A 17,674-nucleotide genomic window follows, 5' to 3' on the forward strand; every position below is an offset into this window, starting at 1 on the left:
ACATCAAACATTCCCATGAAAAATTAAAAATCCAGTCAATCAAGCAGCTGTTTCTAAATATACAAAAATATGGTACAAACCATCTGAGTTTTCACTCTCTGGTTGAAGAAATACATCATTTAGACAGAGCCTAAAGCACATCTTGTTCATCACTCGCTGAAAAAAAAATAGCATTTCTTTGGTACTCAGGAAAAAAAAATATTAACAGCAAAATTCTTCCATTAGACCACTCAAGGACACACCTGTGCTCAAAGCAGACCCTCCGGTGCTGTGAGACCGACCCAGAATCTGAGCAAGAGAGCTTGGTGGGAAGGGCCGCTGTGCAGGGGGCTTCGCTGCGCTCTAGACCATAGCCCCCTCACTCGTCATGTGATGGGGTGACGCATTTTGTCGTGTTTTCTGGAATGGAAATGGTCCACAGCTGGAGGTAAGGGGGGACTTGGGAAAACCTGCCTCCTCAACCCGGAACAAGCAAATGCGGCTGTGTCAGGGCTCAAGGTGACTTCTCAAGCTTACTCATTTACTTACCGGCGGAATTAGTGAGGAACTCTGGCTCCTGCACCGTTCAAGTCTCTTTAATGATCTCCGTTGTAAAAAGCTTTCCACTTCAGAGATTTATGCTTCAGGTTATGTGTTCATCAGCTTGCTGTCACTGTGACAAAATATTTGAGACAGGCAACTCAACAGAGGAGAGATTTATATAGCTCGTGGCCGCTTACGTTCAGTCCGTGGTTGCCTTGGGCCTGTCCTGAGACAGGACACTCTAGTGGGGAGCATGGCGGAGCCAAGCAGCTAAGCCCACGGAGGCGGGAAGGAGGTAGAGAAGGAGAATGTTTCAAAGCCTGTGAGAGCTAGTTTTTGTCAACTTGACACACATCTAGGTGTCCCCAGGAAGAGGATATTTCAATTGGGGAATTGCCTTTCTCAGATTGGCCTGTAGGCATGTCTGCGGGGTGTTTTTCTTGATTAATAATTGATGTTGGAGGACCCATCCCATTGTGAGCTGTGCCATCCCTGAGCAGATGGGCCTGGACCATATAACAAAGGTATCTGAGCAAGCCAGGGGAAGCAAGCCAGTAAGCAGCATTCCTCTGTGGTCTCTCCCAAGGTTTTTTTTTTTGGGGGGGGGGGTTGGGTTTTGTTTTTTTTTTTTTTGGTTTTGTTTTTTTTTTTTTTTTTTTTTAATCACAGCAACAGAAAGCAAGCTAGACCAGGTTTCAATATTTCCTTTAAGAGAACACCCCCAATGATCGAACTTTCCTCCCATAGGGGTCTACCCCTCAAAGGTTCCACTGTCTCCCAGCACCGCCACACATTGGCAAGTGAGCCTTTATTTAGCCCATGAAGCTTTAGGGGACAATTGAGATCCAAATTGTAGCACGCTGAGGAGAGAAGCGACAGAGATTGGTGAAGGCAGCTTTCTCTGAGAGGTTTATTTGCCCTGAAGACTGTACTGTTGAAGTCTGGATAGTGGTCATCACCATCAATGTTATTTCTTAAATTCAAGTTGCACAGATTATCAAATCGGCTAAGATGTCCGTAAATGGATGGATGAATAGTGACAGTGTGAAACCCATCCTTGAGAAAGTTTTGTGCTGCCATAGGGAATGCAATGAGACCAGGCATGCTGGTACGCCTTTAATTCCAGCACTTAGGAAGCAGAGGCTGCGCATCTCTGTGAGTTCAAGGCCAGCCTGGTGTCTACATAGTGAGCTCCAGGACAGTCAGGTCTTAAAGAGAAACCCTGTCTAAAAAAAAACGCTTAGTAGGCCAGGAGGAGATGGTGAGATGGGGGCTGCTCCAGCTGCTCTGGGAACCCCAGGAGAATTGGTGCCTTGAAGGCCTATGTACATTTCTCTAAAACCTTGCTTATATCCAGACTCAGCTTCCAGATCCATGGAGCCCACCAGAAGCTGTCCACTGTCCAGAGATGCCTTCTCTGTCATCCTTCCCAACTAGGGTCATTGGTGTCAGTGACCTCCAACTAGTACAGGATAGATAACCAAGAAGTTTTCTGCTGTGCTGTGACCCAGAGTCTCATCGTGGAAAGTTCTGGAACTATAGGCCATGTGTGGGGACAAAGCATCTGAGCAGAACCATTTTGAGGATGTTGGCAGGGCGCAGGAGGCTAGGACCGTGCATGTGATATCTATGTAACCTCTCTGTTTGGAGAACTTATCTTTGAGGTGCTGGCTGTCAAGAAACCTGGTTCTTTTCTGGCAAGCAGCCGGTAGCTAAAGAAAACCAGCAGGTAGCAAAGGATGTTGCATCACATCCAGGCTGACTTCGACTGCCAGGGCCAGGCTGATCTCTTGCTCACCTTCACTCTAACCCCCCTCTGACAGCAGGTCTCTTGGCCCAGAAAATCTGTCATGTTCACCTTGGAGCCTGGGTAACTCTGAACAACTGGTGACTAGTTTGACCCTTCATCATTCCCATATCTTCTTTGGGGAAACACAACATACTGGTGCCTCGGGGACCCAGTTCTTAGAGGTATAGTTTCTATTTCTTCACTGGCCATAAACATAAGACACCTCCTCTGTAGACATCAACTTGCTTTATAAACAACATTTTAAAAAAAAAGAACGAAATCATGTTATCTGGAGAAAAATGTATGGAACTGGAAAAATTATAAATATTTCATTTCTTCCCACATAAAGAATCTAGAATATATATATATATTCATATATGAATATATCTGTATCTTTATCTATGGCATAAAAATAGAAGGAGTATAAAGCTCGAGTTTCAGGTTCTTCAGTCAATTGGTTGGAGGTACTTGGGGCCTTACATACTGTTTAAGAGAGGAAGATAAACACAGGTGGCCACGGTGAGGTGGAGGCACCCCTACAATTATGAAGAGCCCAGCCATGCCCCCATCCTTAGTAAATACCTTCTGTTGATCACCTTAGAGCTAGATTTTATTTTGAAAACCTCTGTCCCACTGCATCAAGGCTGGAACTGTTCCTATTAGGAGTTTGAAGCACAGAGAATAGACTTTTGCTTTATGTGACACAGCCCCACAGAAGAAAGGGGCAGTCTCCGAGTCCTCTGCAGAGGGCAAGGGTTGGTCCCCTACTCAAGGAAAAGAAATACGTAGGATTAGAACCATCCGCATAGACCTTGAGTGGTTGTCAATGAAGACGGATATTGCACTGATATCACTGAAATGGGCGAGGGTTAAGACAGAGTGCGTGCCAAAGGGACTTATACCTGGCAGGTGCTTAAGTAATAACAACTACGGAGGCACAGCTACATATGCATTAAATTATGCCGAAATTCTATAGATATGGGTATGATCACATGAATTATGTTAAGTGTTTGCTGGAGATGGACAGCTGTCCAGCTGTCAGCATTTCGCTGTGCCAGTAGCGATCTTGGATTTATCTATGATCTGCATGGCCCTTTGCCTCTCTGTGCCTCGGTGTCCTTGTATATCCCGTGGATTTTTGTGAAAATCTTTAAGGGTGATTAAGAAAGATCAAACACATTTAGCACGAGAGTCACATCTGGCACACAGAGAGTGTGCCACTGAAAGTTAGGCGTAGCTAGTGTTGAATAAACAACTCTGGGCAGATCTGCCCTTCACTGTATCAGCTTTAGCGACACCACACTTTAATATAAAGATCTAATGTGTGTGTGTGTGTGTGTGTGAAAGAGAGAAAGAGAGACAGATAGACAGACAGACAGACAGATGGACAGAGACAGAGAGACACACAGATAGACAGACATAGAGACAGAGACACAGAGATGGAGACATGGCAGATAGCAGTTAGCACTTGGAATCTACCCAGCATGATGTAGAAGTTGACATGGGATCAGAGCCTAGCACCTAAGTGGAAGGCAGAAGCAAGTAATAAGATGCTGGACTACTGTTTCCTCCCCATCCCAAGGCAACCACATGACTCAGAGTTTTTCAGCTCATATTTCTCATCCTCCTGACTCTTACAAACTCTTTCTAGTTAGAGCTAACCTGGCTGCAAGGGTTTCTGTGTTTTTTCTGCTGCCTTCAACCCCATGTCTGACGGAGATGATAGTCTCAGCCGTCTGAACACATCCCAAGCCTGTCACAGTGCAAAGAGTGTGGCAGCAAAAACCCCAAGGACCCAGAAACTTTGGACGGAGATCATGCAAAACAGTGCCCTGCCTGTCAGAAGTCAGTGTGTGATGAACATCCCACGCTTTAATATTCACTTTGTTTTCTGTGGTCTGTTTAATCTCCTCGCTCATCCATGGTACACGGAACATGCCTTAGGACATTTGAGACGTCATCAGCAAACCATCATCAGTCTCAGAGCCTGAATCAGGGATCCAGACTGCCCCCTCTTTTTAATTACTCAGGCGCCCTATGCTCTGTTGCTCCTTGAACATATCACTCCTTGAACCTGGAGAAAACCTCATGGCAGGCTCTGTGCTCATCTCTGGAGTGGCCCATTCTAACACGAACTTCTATGGCATATAACACACTCGTAACTGACTGAAGGCATTGCCTTTGCTCATGGGATCTGGATGCCTTAGGTCAGGCCCTGGATTTAGACACAGAGCAGATCGTCTCTCTGAGCATCAAGAACCTTGGGTTCTGACTCTAGTGTACCCCTTCTGCAGAACCACTTGCGCACATTACACGGCAGTTCTGAACTCTGTTTTTGATGATTCATATTGATTGTCATCTTGGTGGGATCCCGAATCCCATTTCAGACAGGTCTCCAGGCCTGTGTGCTAGGGAGTGTAGGGAGGGTATAGATGAGATTAACTGAGGTGGGGAGAGCCGCAGCGTTCATCTGACTCTCCTCCCTGATTGGGCAGATGTGACCAGCCACGTCAAGCATCTACCACTGTGACTTCCCTGCCGTGAAGGACTGCACCCTGGTACGGTGAGCCAAAATAAACCCTTCATTTTTTTGAACTTAATTTTGTCGCAGCAAAAAGTAGCTAGTGCAGTACCCTAAATAACCCTGTCTGAATCTTTCTTCGTATAAGCTTACTATTAAAACCCAAGCGTGGGGCCAAGGAGATGGCTCACTGGTGAAAGCACCTGACGGCCTGAGTTCGAGTCCCCAGACCCATGTAAAAGCTGGATGCAGTTGTCTACATGTCTGTAATCCTTGCTCTCCCATGGAGAGATGGGAGATGGCAACAGAGGGTTTTCAGATCCAGTGACCATGGTGTCCACTCAGCAGTGAACAAGAGCCCCTGTCTCAAGTAAGGAATGATCCCTAAGGTTGTCCTCTGACCTCTGCAGGTACAGCGTGGCATTGTTTCTCCCTCTCCTCTCCTCACATCCAAAAGCACATCTCTGTGTTGACAACACCCAACAATCCTGCAGTGGAAGTAAACCAGGGTTGTAGATATAGTGGGAGCGTGTGTGCATGTGTGCGCGTGCATGTGTGCATGTGTGATATGTAGATGCCAATGCAGGAAGGCCACCATAGGGAGTGCTATATTTTGAACATAAAATGTCCGCAAGGAGCCATGTTGGAAAGTGAGCTTTCCGAGGTTATGTGTTAGTCAGGTTTGAAAACAAAAGCCGTAAACAGTTCCCTAGCTCACGCTAAGTCTTTATTTCTAGAGAAGTTCCTACTAGTTCCTCTACCTGGAATTGGGGGCATCTGTACCCCAAACCTGGCAAGTACATAAAAATTGTGCATCTTAGTAAAGCCACACTTGCGAGAGAAGCAAGAAGGAGCTTCCCATTGCTCCTTGTTTCCTCCTTGCTCTTGGGTCAGGGAGAAGAACTAGAAGCAGGGGACGCTACCACACAGCCACACTGTCCCCAGAGACACTGCCTCCTGGCTCACCGAGGCTCACACTACACATTCCCCAGAAGGGCACAGGACAGAGCCAGAGCTAGAGCTCAGACAGGGGTGAGCTTGTCCACAAAGCAATGCAGGTAAGGTAGGTGTCCCCTATTCTCATGCGAATAAATACCCAGGCTGGAAAGAAACAGAGCATCACACAATGCTGACCCCAAGTCAGCTGTTTAATCTGCATGCTGTTGAAACATTTAGAGAAAACATGAGACATAACTCCAAAGGAGGCGTTTCCTATGTACTCCCATAGTTCCAAGTTGAGATATTTGGAAGCGTGTGCTGACTTCTCAGCATCTTTACAAAGACCACAACATGGAAGCCAATAAAGGCTTCTTTCTGGGGTCCGATGAAGACACAAGAGATAACCTTGCTAAGTTTAAAACTACAGCATACACGACTATGAAAACGGCTGAGAGAAAAAATATTGTCCTAAATGTTATAGACTGTTCGTGTCCCTTCATATTCATCTGCTGGAAGCTAAAGCCCTGAATGATGAGTTTTACAGGCTCGGTTTGGGAGAGGCACGCAGTGTCAAGGCGGAGCCTTCAGGAACGGGATTCATGTGGTTCTATGAGGTCAGAGAACTGGGAGGGATCTCATCTGATCAAATGAGAAGGCAGGAGGTTTGCAGCCCTGCAAAGGGCAGTCCCTGGAGCTCAGCCACACTGACACTCGGAGCTCAGTGTCTAACCTCTAGAGCTATGAGTGATAAATTCTCTTTACGCAGAGGCTGCTTAGCCCTGTGGTCCTATGAGGTAGTCGCCCAAGAAGACCAACATTGCTATTATTTAAATGGAAATGTCTGCACCGGGCTCATGTTTCCGATACCTGCCTGCCAGCTGGAGGTGCTATTTCTGGAAGCCGTGGAGCCTCCAGGAGGAGCAGCCGGTCTGGAGGAAGTGTGTCACTGGGGACAGGTGTTTGAAGGTTTTACCCTGCTTGGTCCTCTCTCTATTCTCTACTTCTTAGCTCACCATGATATGAACTAGCTGCCTTCCCTGCCTCCATCGGCTGAAGTCCTCTGTACCCATAAGCTAAACGGAAGGCTCTCCTCCCCTCAGTGACATCAGGTATTTAGGTCACAATGATGAAAAGTGACGAATATAAACGTGAATAAAATTATCTTTCCCTGTGCAGATTAGAGAGAAATATGGCTATAGAATGTAATAAAATAAGTCTTCAAATCAATGATGACTTGTGTCATCAGAGTTTTATTGTTCTTGAGACAGAGTCTAACAATGTAGTCCAGGCTGGCCTCGAATTTTGATCCTTCTGCCTCAGGCTTCTGAGTGCTAGGATCACATTAACCTAACTTCCATGCCATCAATTTAAAAGGCAATGACTGTCAAGTAAAATTACAACATATAATAGAATTGTTAATATAAAATGTAAAATATGGAGCGCTAGGATTTCTGGTATATGCAGTATACTATATGCCTTTTGTATATGTTGTGATTGAGGAGTAAAATATACCATAGTGTCCCTTTTAGATCTTATGGATAAAATCTATGGAAAAAAATATTTTGATAGGGCTGGAGAGACAGAGAGATGGTTTAGTGGTCAAGAGCACTTGTTCTCACAGAGGATCCAGGCTTCTCTTCCCAGCACCTTCAGGGTGGCCCACAACCTTCTGTTACTCCCGTTCTAGAAAATCTGACACCCTCTTCACAGGCACCAGGCATGCGCATGGGGCACAGACATGCATACAGGCAAAACACACGTTCAAGTAATACAAAAATTTTAAATACATACTGTAAAACTTGCTTTTTAAAAATTTATATTTAAACATGTACACTGTAAAACACAAATATTTTCATTTAACTTAGTGGTTAAGACTATTTACTGCTCTTTCAGATGCTCCAAGTTCAGTTCCCAGCACCCATCAGGCAGCTCACAACTGTCTGTAACTCCAGCTTCAGGGGATCTGATACCCCCTTCTGGCCTCTGCAGGTACCTGCACACTCATGTTTATAGCCACATACATATGCACACACACACACACACACACACACACACACATAATATAAATAAATCTTTTTGTTTGCTTGGTTTTGTTTTGTTTTGTTTTTGCAACAGGGTTTCCCTGTGTAGCGCTGACTGTCCAAGAACTCACTCAGTAGACCAGCCTGGCCTTGAACTTGGAGATCTGCCTGCTTCTGACTCCCAAGTTCTGGGATTAAATGCATGCTCAGCCACAAATAAATCTTTAACAAATCTTTATAAATTAGATTTGTTCTTTTTATTTTATGTGTGTTTTGTGTGTACCAAGTCATGAGTGCGTGGTGCCCCAAAGGTCAGAAGAGGGCACCAAATTCCCTCCAGTTGGAGTTATAGGTGGTTATGAATCACCATGTGGGTGCTGGGATTTGAACCTGGGTCCTCTACAAGAGCAGCAAGTATTCTTAACTGCTGAGCAATCTTTCCAGCCCCTACAAATAAACCTATTAAAAAAAATAAGGAATTCTCGATATTGTTTGGTTTTGCTTTTGTTTTCCTTAGATGCTAAATTTGGAGTAAGACATCTCCTACCCCTGTACCTTTTTTTTTTTTTTACCTGAACTAAAATGTTTACTGAAAGATGAGCATTTTGAAAATTAATAGGCACAGAATAGGAGATAATATATTCCGTCTGTCCGCTTGGGGGAAATCCTTACATTTTCCCCTCTATTAAATTTATCATGGAATTTCTGATAACAATATGACCCGCAGCTGAGAGCAGAGCCAGCAGACAGTAGACATAGAAAGCTATTGGATGAGTGATTGGAAAGAGGGGGAAGCGTGTTTTTTGTGGGTCCCGGGCCACTCCCCTGGAAAGGAACGCCCCCCCCCCCCCCCCGTCTGTGCTCTATGCGCTAGAACCCAGTTCGCGAGCTTCGGGCAAGGGGCTGGAGGTTGAGGAAACACACAAAGAGAGACCAACACATGGACCTCCAATTGCTGGTACAAAAGCCCCTCTTTAATAGCACCACGGAGGCTGAAATACCCTGCAGTCAATGGCCAACAGGTGAAAATCCCATCCTCTGATCCTCTAGGCTAGGCACAGCTTCTAGTAACTTCAATTAGAAGGCTCTAGACAGGAAAGAGCAACTGGTCCCAACAAATGCTGGGGACTGAAACAGGTGCACTGTGACCAGGTGAGGAGGAGAGCTGGGCTCTTACATGACTGGGAGGATGGGTGTGGGGTGCTCATGAGACACTGAGACACTGCAAAGGAGAGGAAACCCGTCAGAACCAGCACACAGCGAGTCTGCAATTTGCCTGTGTGGTCTCTGTCTGTGTTTGTATCACACCCCTGCTACTTAACGGAATGAGCGCTGAGCACAGCCTCGGGTGAGTTTGAATCTGCGATTAAGGACCAGGATGACTAATGTACAGCAAGATGGTTTTCCAACAATGAAGAAAACACTTCTGCTTCCTTTCCCTATACACTCCTTACGCTTCTGGGATCATTGGGAGTAGTGCAATATTTGCATCCAGAACCTTCTTTGTTCCTCCCTTCTCTGCCATTCAGGGTTCTCATGCCCTGCCTTCACTGATGGTGTGGGTGGTGGCACACTTTCTCCAGGCAGTCCCACGTCCTAAAGCATCACAGACATAAGCTCTAGCAGGAGTCTCAAGACAAGCTCCCAGCTCATCCAGCCTGTGGGAAACAAGGACATCTTGTGGTGCAATAAGAAGCGGGCAGGTGGGGGTGGGGGTGGGGGAAGGACAGACGTGGCAGAGGATGTGGTGGTGGGTCAAGAAAAGGGAACAATTGGAAAGCAGCCCATGCCTTCCCTCTGCACATGGGCACAGAGCATGCTGGAAGCAATGAGGAGAGGCAGACCCTTCTTCATGATGGGCGGCTCTCTAGAGACTATCTACACGGGGCATGCCCCAGCCTATTGGCAGCTTGTGTGGGGGCTGGATCCAATGAAATGTTTCATGGTACGATTTCATTCAGCGTAAGGAAACACTGCCAGCCTGTTGAAGACTTCTCAGAAAAGAATGTCCCCAAAGGGAGAAGACCCTGAGGCCAATCAAAGGAAGGGCAGATTTGAAAATGTCTTCTGTTGTTTGGGACTGTGATTCAGCTACAGTGGGGTGCTTGTGCTTTCTGAGTTCCCACATTGAAAAGGGCACCCTAGCTGGGCTGTAGACACTGAACAGGGGCATCATAGTGCCATTCATAGCCACGAGCTCCTGATAGTAGGCAGGGCTTATAACCTAGGCATATGCACACACAAGGGTGTATATAGAAGCAGAGAAACACAGATAGACGGGAACCCAGTTAATTCATTCTTACCATTGAACAAGAAATCACAGAAAAGCCATCATTCCAAGCTTAAGTAGAAGTGATGTTAGATTGAAAGTCCATGAGGTGAGGGAGACAAGGAGACAGCCTGGACTCGGCTCAGAAGTGATCAAAACCACAGATGTTTTATGGGTGTTTCTGGCGTACAGGGCTGGGTGACTTCCCAATCCTCTTCAACACTGTAGAACTGGAGCAAACGGAACTGCTGGGGATGGAGCAGACCTCAGACGAGGGCCGCAACATATGTACACTGCAAATGGTTAGAGTCTGCATCACCCAACAACCTCACATCAGAGAAAGGTGTCCTCACCCTGCGCAGCAAGGAAGAAAACTACTCAACAGTAAAGGAAGAAGCGTGCACAAAACCATTTCATCGCATTCCTTATATGTACAAACATGAATAATTTGACATGATGTTTAGACAGCTTCCCCCTAACTTAAGTCTTTTAATTAAAATGAAAGGCAGAAAATATGCTTTAAATATGAATGCAAGAGGTGTGAGCTGGCACCCCCCCCCAGCCTTCCTCCTCTCTCTCTCTCTTTCTCTCTCTCTGTTGTTAGCGAGCACAATAAAATCTCATTTCTCCTGCCATCTTTTCATAATGTTTATGGTTGTTTTAGGTAACACATAAACCATGCTGAATGTGATATTCCCCTTATTACATGTCAGGGACACATATTAAACTGGAGCCTGTCCCTTTTTCTGCTATTTACTTTTGTGGCAAATCAGTCAATGTATTTTCCTCGACTCACCAGGCAATATTGCAGGGTTTGCCTTCAGCCCTGAAGGTAAATGCTAACTTTACAGCTTGTGCCAAGCGGCACGCCCTGGGCTCGCCACCGAGTGAATGAGAGCAGTATATTCTGGGCCGAGAAATGGGCTCGGATGTTGCCCCTAATAAATTACGTGATTATTAAATTGCCGTGCAGTTCCAACCCACGTTATTTTATTTTACCTCTTGCCGGCTCCCTTGTCGCCTTCTCTGCTTTGCCTCCGTCTTCTGTGTGCTTAACTTGTAAAATGCTAAACAAGTTTTGATATTTACCTGTTTATGATTAAATTGCAAAATGATCTGCTTCGTTCTGTTCTAAATTAAGGGCTGCATTAAATGTCATAGCATTTATCTTTCATAAAATGAGACAGCAAGGACACTAATTTCCTAGGTATTCAATCACTGCCCCGTGCCACTGGAGAGACAGTCAAGGAACAAGCCTGCCCACAGTTCACAGCTCACTGACAGCCCTGGGATGGAATCATAAAAGTCAATTAATCATTAAAAGCTGTTACAAGCACATATCGAACCAGTCTGGCACAAAATGTTAATCAGTCCAATATCAATATAATAAATTCCTGCAAATTGGAGCGATCGATACGTTTAGGGCCTAATGAATCAATTTGAGGGCACCGGGCTGTTCCTTTGGGGTCCCCATGACATGGCAGCCGGGTGAGTGCTACATCTCTAGGCTCACTGCCAACAGAGGTCACCTATCCTAACAGGCTGTTCACTTCAGCCGCAGTTACCACGGTGACAGCATGTCACCGCTGCCCTAGTGTCCTTCTAGGTAAGGTGGAAGCCAATGCATCACTGCCCTTGATGGATTTGTCAATAATACTTAGCAGGGGAGGGGGGCTGCTCGCGTAACACACGGAGGCCTCCTGTCCCCTAGCAGCTTGGTGTGATTTAATTGTCTGAAGAGGTGTGTGCGTCTGCATATATGCAGGAACTAAGCAGTGGTTACAGACAGAGGGAGTTGGCCATGGAGCCGGCTGCCTTTGGAAGGCTAGCAAAAAATAACCCAGAAAGGAAAGGCGGTCAGAGCAATGATCAGGGTATTACATTAACTCAGTCCCCGTGTGAGTAAGAAATCACCTAGAGCCTCTAAGATTAACAATTTATTCCCTACAACATTTTAATACATTACTCATGAGTGGAAATGGAGTTGGGTATTAATACCCGAAGGCCCAAACTCACAGTGGCATTTCTAGATACCCGCTTGCAGCTCTGTATGTCCACAAGCCAAGTCCGTCAGGGTAAACCTGGGGGAGCAGAAATGATTGATGGATTTGTTGGCCTCCCTCTCCCCTCACCCCTATCGCCGGCAGTCTACCCTTGCCCAAACAACCATGGCTCTGGAATCCTGAAGCAGACTGGGCATGCAGAAATAAGATTTTAACCAATCTTCTTCATCATCTCTTTTTAAAAAGCAGAGTTTTCATGTTTTGACACATTTTCTCTTTGGTCACGCCTATTAAAACTGACCAGCGAAGGGAAGCAAGAGCAGTTTTGGCATTGCAGAGTAGAATAAAACCTCTTTAGAGATTAAAAAAAAAATCTCACCTACAGAGACTCTGGGGAATCACCACGTTCCAGAACCTTCACTGTCATTTAACATAAAACATAAAGGTTAATACTGAATAAAATAATACCCTGGGTGATTATTTTAATAGTCTCAAAGTACAACTTTCCCCCTGGATTGCTCTTCCGTAGGGCACGGAGTCCACAGACACCTGACTGTTCTGTACATCCCTGCTTTACCGACAGAATCATTTGGTTCCTCTTAATCCCCAGAAGTTACTGTGTGTGTTTTCCTTGCGCCGTTTATTCCCTTCTAGGAGAAAAAAAAAAAAAGTAGAATTTATGCCAAATGAAAGAAATGTTAATTTCTACTGCCTAGTTATTTTAAAAGATTTTTTTCTTACCTAAAAAAAATCATTTTTATTATAGTGGTCTGAATTATAGGAAACATCAAAATAAATTATGGATGCTCTGCTAAAGAAATAACGATTCAACACATTGAGACAGGGTGATGTTGCCGGTGTTCAGACGGAGGTAATGCAGGGCCTCGGCTTAATTGCCCTGACATTGTGTTCAAGCACTCCAGCTCCACTCTTTGAGGGGGAAAAACACCTCTCATTGTTATTAATTGTATTCCTTTTAGAATGCAATGTCATATCGCTGCAGGCTGAGCTAATGAAACACACCCATATTACCAAAATAGGCATATTTCTTTTTGTTCAACACATTCTATCAGAACTGTCTGCTAAAGACACTGTGTTAAGATCTTTTCATAGAGCAATATAAAGAACATCTCAACTACTTCAACATTTCTATTATCCGATTACTAAAATGCCCAGGAGGACTAAACAATATCGTGTGGATTCAGTTATCCTATAAGACTTTGGAAATATTGCTAATTCCTGCCTTGGATTTAGGTTAATATTAATGCTAGATTACACGCTATAGCTTCTGAATACCTTCTGCATACCAATTCCCACAAAGGCAGGATGCTCCCATGCACCGGAGCTATATGCCTCTATGATAATGAGAATCTGAATTATTTATCTCTATTTATCCTACAGGAGTTCACGCGACCCCAGTCCCATTTTCTTTCCCTGCTGCACATCAATGCCTGTAAACAGGACTTCAGAGCCGCTGCCCACGTTCTGTGTTCGCCTTCTCTTTTTTTTTTTCCCAGCATAGCAATAGGCAGTAGATGAGAGTGTTACACCACTAGGAGAATCCGTTTAAGCGTGTATTTGAGGTAAACCCTCCTAATTAAGTCAACTTTAACACAGACACGCAAATGGCACCATGCGTATGTGTCTGGCGCCTAATACCGTCTGCTGAGCCCAAAGGAAGTCAGGCAGCAGCGGGGCCAAGGAGACAGTTAATACATTCAGGCTCTCCTTCCTTCAACCTTTCTGCTGAGAACTGTTTGTGGGATGGGGGCGGGGTGGGCAGCTTCCCACTCTGGCTGGTGCTCGTGCCTAAATCAGCAGCGTTAAGAGGCAGACATTCTGACTTTGCTCCGATGTTCGCAGTATTTCTGGGTCCCCTTTGCCCAAGGAAAGAATGTGATGAGTTTGAATGACTGAAAGTCGAAGGAAGGAGTCCGGTTGCAAGCTGGGTTCCGCCTCAGCTTTCCACAATGAGGAGCATACCGGAGAGCTTCAAGAACATTCCAGAAAGCTTTATCATACACGGAACAGGACTTGGCGGGGTACCATGGGGAGAGTAAAGCTTGTCATGCTTTGCCAAGCTGGCATTTTCATGAGACTAAGTTGTTGGCAATTGGCACTATCGATGTTTTGGGTGGCCCCAAGTGACACATAAAAGGAACACCCTTTGCCTGCACAGCTGTTGAATAACTGCTAGAGGGCCGGTTGCTTAGGGCCAATCATCTAAAAAAAAAAAAAAACTGGAAAAATCCTGTTAGGTGATCCTGTTAGACATAGTTTGCTCATCCAGACCTATGGAGCGTAGCAATCAGACATCTTGACAAGACCACCGGCAACCCATGTGTACAGGGAGACTGAAGAAGCTAAAACGAAAACTTTCTAGAAACCACAGCCTGTTTTCACATACAGTGGTTGCTCCTTACACACTTTCCAAGACCCTTGGATACTTGAACCCACAGATAACACTGAACCCTAAATAGGTTCTGTTTTTCTTTATCAACATACCAGTGAGGAAGCTAACTACAAGCTAGGCCCAGAAAGAGATTCATAGCGACTAACAATACAAAGGAGCATGAATATCAACATGTTGTAATACAATTTATGGAAACCTTCCCCACTATGCTTCCTCTATATTTTGACATGTTTCTCAAAGAGTTTGTTTTTATTCATCTCATACAGAAAAGATAATAAAAGACCAAAGAAAATAATTCCATTTAATACCAGCTTACCGAGCTAGTGAATTTTGGGGGGTTACTTACAGGAACACAGGTGACCAAAAGCTCCATTATCCACAAGCCTTCAGGATTGGTGACACTCTTGAAGCTGCATCCCTGGACTCTGCTGTACAACTTGTAGGCAGCTACACCACTGCCTTATCTCCTTCAGTAAGTGTTTACTGCTTATATAACCTCAGGGAGCGATCTCGTGAGCCTTGTAAACTTCATGAGCTTCCTAAGTCGTACAGTGTAGTGAGCAGGACAGGATCGCCATTACAAGATGGTGCCGAAATACTGTCTTGTTGGTTATAAACAACTATAAACAACCCCATTTTTGGCTATGCCTTTGAGAGCTGCATGTCCCCCGCTTCCTGCATGCGTGGCGATAAGGGTCCCTGGGCCTATCTCGATGCAGTCTGGTGTCAGCTGATGATGGCAGCCAATCACAGGGCAACCCGTGTGCCAATTCCCTATATAAGCAGCTGCCATTGTGCCCCCGGCTCTCTCACTCCCTCTAGCGCCTCTCGCCCCTCTCGTCTCTCGTCCCTCTCGTCTCTCTCTCTCTCTCTCTCTCTCTCTCTCTCTCGTTTCCTTCCCCCCTTTGCTTCATGCTCTCTCTCAACCAAATGCACTCCAGTAAAGCGTGAACTGAGAAGAATCCTTATGTGGTGGGTGTTTCTTCCTCGCCGGTCAAGAAGCCCGTTGCAGTACAGGTTTCTTGTGAGATTCGAGATCCTCACAAACTTTTCTGTCCCTCAAGATGGAATGTTTCAATCCAAAGAAAACAGTGACATAATACTCCTAATATCTTAATATCTTATTGCAGCAAACTCTTCTTTCTTGCCCTTCTTCTTCTTCTTCTTCCTTCTTCTTCTTCTTCTTCTTCTTCTTCTTCTTCTTCTTCTTCTTCTTCTTCTTCTTCTGCTGCTGCTGCTGCTGCTGCTGCTGCTGCTGCTGATGATGATGATGATGTAAGATGATGCAAATCCTAAGTGAAGAGATACAGCACAGTGAATGGTGAGACATTGTGAAACAGCCTCCCACAAGTTCCACTGTGACAGAGTAGGGTCCCTGGAATACCAACACGGCAACAGCTCAACAGCTGACTTAATACCCCAGATAGCTACTAAGTGACTAGATAGTGAGTAGCATATGTCCAATGGATATGCTGGTCAAAAGGATGATTCACGGCCAGGTGAGATGGAGTGAGACCACACAAGATTTCATTAGACTAGTCTTCAGATCAGCACACAAGTTAAAAACTAAGAATGATTTCTGGAATTTGCACTTTAGTATATTTAGGCAGTAATAATTAAAACCATGGATAGTGAGAACTACTATACAAAAACTGACCAAAAAGTATAAAATAGTAAAATATTAATGCCTGTATGAGGCAAATGGTGGACGCATTGGAGCTACTTCACTTGATAACCAATTGATCTACACAAAGTAATTCTAAAGCAAGAATATACAGATATCGAAATTGTGAGATTTGAATAAAGTGGCACCTAATAACAATTCTTATTCTTTTATGATATAGCTTATCCATGGTGTGATATGTAATATGTGTCCTTAGCAACCCTAGAAGAAAAGCATACTAGAGTATTCACTGATCAGACCTGTTGGTGCCTGACCTTCATACATCCCATGTTCTTGCAAGATAAACTAGAACTGAGACTATGAATCTGTGGGTTTGAGAAGTGACACCCAAGGGATTGGCAGTCAGGCTGGCAGACAATGCTAGGCAATGCAGTTTAAGGAGGAGGGAGACTGGGCCCGTGATTTTGATGACTTCCTCAGACCAGTTTTCCCAGCTGAGACCATGACACAGGTGTTAACTAACTGGGAAATGCCAAGAGTGAAGCCATTACCCTAGGATCCTGTGAGAACTTTTCAGATTTAAACAATGATGTTACTTTATGGAAACTATGTTGAGTTTTACTATCTGATAGTTTTGGTCAGTTTTTGTATTGAGGTTCCCACTTTTCATAGTTTTGATTATCACCCCAAAATATTAAATGATAAATTCCATAAATAAACAATCCATGAGTTTTGAATTGTGCACTGATCTGAGGAGTTAGTGTAATTGTGATGGCTAATCCTGGCTATCAACTTACCTGCATTTGAAATCAACTAAAACAAAAGCATCCGGGCACACCTGTAAAGGTGTTTCTTGATACAATCGTTTGAGGTGGGAAGATCCACCCTAATCTAGATCACTTGTGGTCAGAAGACCTACCCTAAATCTGGGCCACATTTTGTAGAAGCATCCCACATAAAAGGACATGAAAGGAAGCTTTTGCCTTTTGCCTGTTTTCCCTCATGCTTGATGTCAAGTTCATATATTCTGCTGCCGAATCATTAATTTGCTGGTGCTACTTCTTTGGGATTTCACCATAGTCCGAAGATCAGCTGAGACATCCAGCCTTGTGAGCTGCACACCTATCAGGTTCTTGACCTTTCTAAAAGGAGAGAGCCATTGCTGGACTAGCCCGACCCCAGCCTGTAACTCATGCTAATAAATCCCCTTTTGATATATATGTTCATCCTATGGCCTCTGTCCCTCTAGAGAACACTGAAGAGGCGTTTTATTATAATAAAATTGAAGATGTCTATTAGACATTAGTATACTTGCTTCCTTGGGGTAGTCTAAGAAATCAGCACAAACTAGATAGCTCAAAGCAACAAAAACATATTCTTTTGTGTTCCAACAGACATCTGAAATCAAGGTACTGGTAGAGCCATGCCTTTCAGATCCTAAGAAAGAATTCATTCCTCAACCCTCTTAACTATTTCTGGGGCTTCCAGTAACTGGTGGTGTTACTTATCTTGTGTCTTCACTACTCTGGTTTCTACAATCCTCTTTGCATGGTCTTCTTCTCGTGTGTGTGTG

The 17,674-nt window shown here is 44.7% G+C and overlaps 1 pseudogene; it reads left to right on the plus strand.

The window, feature by feature from the left end:
• The first annotated feature begins 1,896 nt into the window (after positions 1–1,896).
• LOC101987341 lies at positions 1,897–2,499 on the plus strand (annotated as a pseudogene).
• Positions 2,500–17,674: the final 15,175 nt, after the last annotated feature.

Source organism: Microtus ochrogaster, linkage group LG2 (genome assembly GCF_000317375.1).
Source record: "Microtus ochrogaster isolate Prairie Vole_2 linkage group LG2, MicOch1.0, whole genome shotgun sequence".
In the NCBI taxonomy this organism is placed as follows: Eukaryota; Metazoa; Chordata; class Mammalia; order Rodentia; family Cricetidae; genus Microtus; species Microtus ochrogaster.